Below are 4,790 nucleotides of genomic sequence, written 5' to 3'. Positions count from 1 at the left end.
GTATATCTCTTTCAATGCAATATCAAGTGTTGCTTTAATCTATTCAGTGGCTCTCTTGCTAAAGATAGAAGCTATTGGTTCAAATATTAGCCCTGGCATGTATTTTGGTCACCCTGTTGCATTAAACCTGTTGTTAATCTGGAAAGGGTGGAGAAAAGATTTCAGTGGGTGCTTTTATTGTTACATGTGTGAAGTGCTGTCACAGTAAGATTATTTTTCATACAAACAGTCGAGCAGATTCTTGGCATGCCCCGATCCTGGATTAACAAGTGTACAGAAATAGTCCACTGAGCCCGCGTGCAAGAGGCGCCATGTTTGGCCGCCATTTTCAAAGTCCATGCTCTAGTTCCAGGCAAGTCACGTTATTGCAGGCCTCCAGCCACCTCCCTTCGACGCCTCGTTCCTCTCCTCGAGCGTCCACCTTTGTTTGCCGGGGGTGCCTCCTGCAGCGGACCTTGAGGGCGTTGTAGGCCAGTGTAGGCATTCCTGATAACTGAATTCATATGTTACAGGAGCAGACTTAGGCCATTTGGCCCATCAAGTCTACTCTGCCATTAGATCATGGCTGATCTAATTTTCCCTCTCAACCCCACTCTCCTGCCTTCTCCTCATAAGACATTTTGGGTCAGGACTCGTCAGGTGTTGCCATGGAGCCTGGGCTGAGGGGGAATTGAGCTTTTGTGCAGTTTTCCCTTGGGCTGTTGAGGCTAGAACCATTGTGACAGGGGAGCGGGAAGATGTGACAAGAACAGTAAAGGTGGGTTAATTTGGCAGTGTGGGTATAGAATAATGGACCCCATTGGTTAGAATTATAATTCCTGCTTTACTACTCCATAGCCAAGAGAAATAGAGACATTCAGCATGGGAACTGGCCCTTCCGCCCAACACATCCATGCTGACCAAGATGCCCCATCCAATCAAGTCCCATTTGCCTGTTCCTGGCCCACATCCCACTAAATATTTGATATCCATGAACTGGATAGTGCTGGAGTAACTCGGTGGGTCAGGCAGCATCTGTGGAGAACATGGACAAGCAATGTTTTGAATTGAGTCTTTTAACTCTTGTAGTACCTGCCTCAACTACCTCCTCTGGCATCTTGTTTCATATACTGACCATTCTGTGTGGAAAATGTTGCCCCTCAGGATCCCGTTAAATCTTTCCCCTTTCACCTTAAACCTTGCCCTCTGGTTATTGATTTCCCCTGTCCTAAGATAAAGACTGGTCTCTCTTAACATGGTCTCTATTCTAACTTTACACTTGACATGGCTGACCACAGGTGGGGTACAAATCAGTGAGGGAATAAATTACACTGAAGAAATGGTCCCCATTACTACTTCCTAGCCTTTAGTGATACCTACAGCCACAACAAAGGGTGTAGCGGTAGAATTGCTGCCTTATAGCACCAGTGTCCCGGGTTTGATCCTGACTACGTGTGCAGTCTGTACGGAGTTTGTACGTTCTCCCCGTGACATGCGTGGGTTTTCTCCAAGATTTGCAGTTTCCTCCCACACTCCAAAGACGCACAGGTTTGTAGGTTAATTGGCTTGGAATAAATATAAATTGTCCTTGGTGTGTGTAGGAAGGGTCTATTTCCATGCTGTATCTCGAAAACTTAAAACTAAAACAATGGCTTACGTAGAACAGGCCCTTCAGCCCACAATGTCCATGCTGAACATGATGCTAAGGTGCCCTGCGTTGAGTTACTCTAGCATTTTTGTGTCTTTCCTCTGTATTAACAAGCATATGCAGTTCCTTCCGGACAGATGTCAGAGGTCCAACCACCTAAACCAGGCAACATTTTGCTATACCTTTCTTGCACCCTTTGCAAAACCTCCACATCCTTCCTGCAATGGTGTGAACAGAACTACATGCAATACTCTAATCGTGGCTTCACCAAAGTCCTATAAAGCTTCAACGTGACTTCCTGACTCTTGTACGCAGTGTCCCAGCCAATGAAGGTGAGTTTAGCACGCTCTTTCTTTTCCGCTTTAGTTACTTTTAGTTACATCTGAGCAAAGGTGATGATGGAACACCTGATGGTGATGCAAATACACAATGACTTCAGCAGCAACTGTGAACACAGAAGAGTATGGTGTCTGAATGGTGTCAAGTCAGGAAAAGGGGACGTACAACGAGATCTGGGTGTCCTGGTGCATCAGTCACTGAAAGGAAGCATGCAGGTACAGCAGGCAGTGAAGAAAGCCAATGGAATGTTGGCCTTCATAACAAGAGGAGTGGGGTACAGGAGCAAAGAGGACCTTCTGCAATTGTACAGGGCCCTAGTGAGACTGCACCTGGAGTACTGTGTGCAGTTTTGGTCTCCAAATTTGAGGAAGGATATTCTTGCTATTGAGGGCATCCAGCGTAGGTTTACTAGGTTAATTCCCGGAATGGCGGGACTGTCATATGTTGAAAGACTGGAGCGACTAGGCTTATATACACTGGAATTTAGAAGGATGAGAGGGGATCTTATCGAAACGTATAAGATTATTAAGGGGTTGAACACGTCAGAGGCAGGAAACATGTTCCCAATGTTGGGGGAGTCCAGAACCAGGGGCTACAGTTTAAGAATAAGGGGTAGGCCATTTAGAACAGAGATGAGGAAAAACCTTTTCAGTCAGAGAGTTGTGAACCTGTGGAATTCTCTGCCTCAGAAGGCAGGGGAGGCCAATTCTCTGAATGCATTCAAGAGAGAGCTATATAGAGCTCTTATGGATAGCGGAGTCAGAGGGTATGGGGAGAAGGCAGGAACGGGGTACTGATTGAGAATGATCAGCCATGATCACATTGAGTGGCGGTGCTGGCTCAAAGGGCCGAATGGCCTCCTCCTGCACCTATTGTCTATTGTCTAACTGCAGGTGCTGGTTGAAACCAAAGGTGGACACAAAGTACTGGAGTAACTCAGCGGGTCAGGCAGCATCTCTGGAGAAAAAGGACAAGTAATGTTTCAGGTTGGGGGCCTTCTTCAGACCCTTGTAATGAAGAAGGGTTCTGACCGAAAACGTCACCTATCCTATTTCTCCAGAGACGCTGCAGGTCCTTAATTAGGTTGGCTGCTTGCACGGGTCATGGAAATGGGATCAATGGTGGAGAGTCTGGGTCTGGTGATGCGCGCTTCCAAGCTTCGTCCCACTTCACCACACTATGACCAATTTCTTTAGCCCGAAGGTGGTGAAACTGTGGAGTTCATTGCCACAGATGGCTGTGCAGGCTTAGTTATTGGGTATTTCTAAAGCAGAGATTGACAGGTTCTTGATTAGTAAGTATCAAAGATTATGAAGAGAAGGGAGGAGAATGGGAAGAATAGATCAGGCATGATTGAATGGTGGAATAGACTTGGTGGCTCGAACGTTCCAATCCTGCTCCTCAAACTTATGAGCTTCCAGCAGCTGCAGTCTGTTGTGCATCCAAATATTTCTGTCCCTTCTAATAACTATAAGCATTATGTTGTACTGTATATAAGATCATGGGTCACAGGAACAGAAGTAGACCATTCAGCCCATCGACTCTACTCCGCCATTCAATCATGGCTGTACTCTCTTCCCTTCTCAATCCCATCTTTCTGCCTTCTCCCAATAACCATTGACAACCCGATTAATCAAGTCCCTATCAAATCTCCACCTTAAAAAAATACCCATTGACTTGGCCTCCACCGGCGTCTAATCAATGTCTATCACTGGCAGCTGAGGATTGTTGATGATGACTGTGTTGCTGGCGAGGGTCAGTGGTCCAGTTCGTCAGAGGCTACCTCTGTGCCCAGTCACAATGCCCAAGGGCATGAAGTGTGCACTCCTTTAATAACGGGTACCACTTAAAGATGCTGTAATTTCCCCTTTCTGAAATCCCTGGAGATGAAGCCAAACCCCCTTTGCATCGATAACTCCCAGCGCTAGACCTTGGAACGAGCGCTCTCCTGGTAAGTTAGACCACCTTGTGGCCACGCTGCCCCATTGCAGAAGTTGGGGACATTTTGGCGCAGTTGTGCTTTATTCTTGTTGGACTGTGGGGGGGGGACAGTCTAACAGATGCTCGGCGCTTATCCTTGTGTTGCCCATGCAGGGAACTAATTATAAGAAGATAACTGCAGGTGCTGGTACAAATGGAAGGTTTTTATTCACAAAATGCTGGAGTAACTCAGCAGGTCAGGCAGCATCTCAGGAGAGAAGGAATGGGTGACGTTTCGGGTCGAGACCCTTCTTCAGTCTGGCAGCTTCAGACTGAAGAAGGGTCTCGACCCGAAACGTCACCCATTCCTTCTCTCCCGAGATGCTGCCTGACCTGCTGAGTTACTCCAGCATTTTGTGAATTAAAAACCAGGGAACTAATTACATTTGAATGTTTAACTACTTTCTCGTTTGCAGTCCCGACTTGAATTCCTAGGGTTTTAAATCGCATTCCGAATCTTTCTGGTGGAGTTGGGAGCGGGAGGAAGATGGGATAAAGACACATTTCCTAGGTTACAGCACCGAGGGTAACCTTGTTGTCTTCCTCAACCGCGTCAATGGGAGGAGCTCGCGTTTTGGTTTTTACACGGATTTGTTTTGCTTCTGCTGTTAAAGAGCCGATGAACAAGTTGTTTCTCTAATTGCAATGGTCTTGATAATTCCGTGTCACTTCCCAAAGATACGGTGGTCTGTCATGGTTCCCCCATGGGTAATTGTCTTGATTTTGGTGCGATATCCTCTCATGATGGCATTAACGTTGAGCGAAACACAATGTGCTGGAGTAACTCAGCGGGTCAGGCAGCATCGGTGGAGGGGATGGACAGGCGACCTTTCGGGTTGGGACC

Source organism: Rhinoraja longicauda, chromosome 18 (genome assembly GCF_053455715.1).
Source record: "Rhinoraja longicauda isolate Sanriku21f chromosome 18, sRhiLon1.1, whole genome shotgun sequence".
Lineage (NCBI taxonomy): Eukaryota > Metazoa > Chordata > Chondrichthyes > Rajiformes > Arhynchobatidae > Rhinoraja > Rhinoraja longicauda.
Note: the sequence above shows the minus strand (reverse complement) of the source record.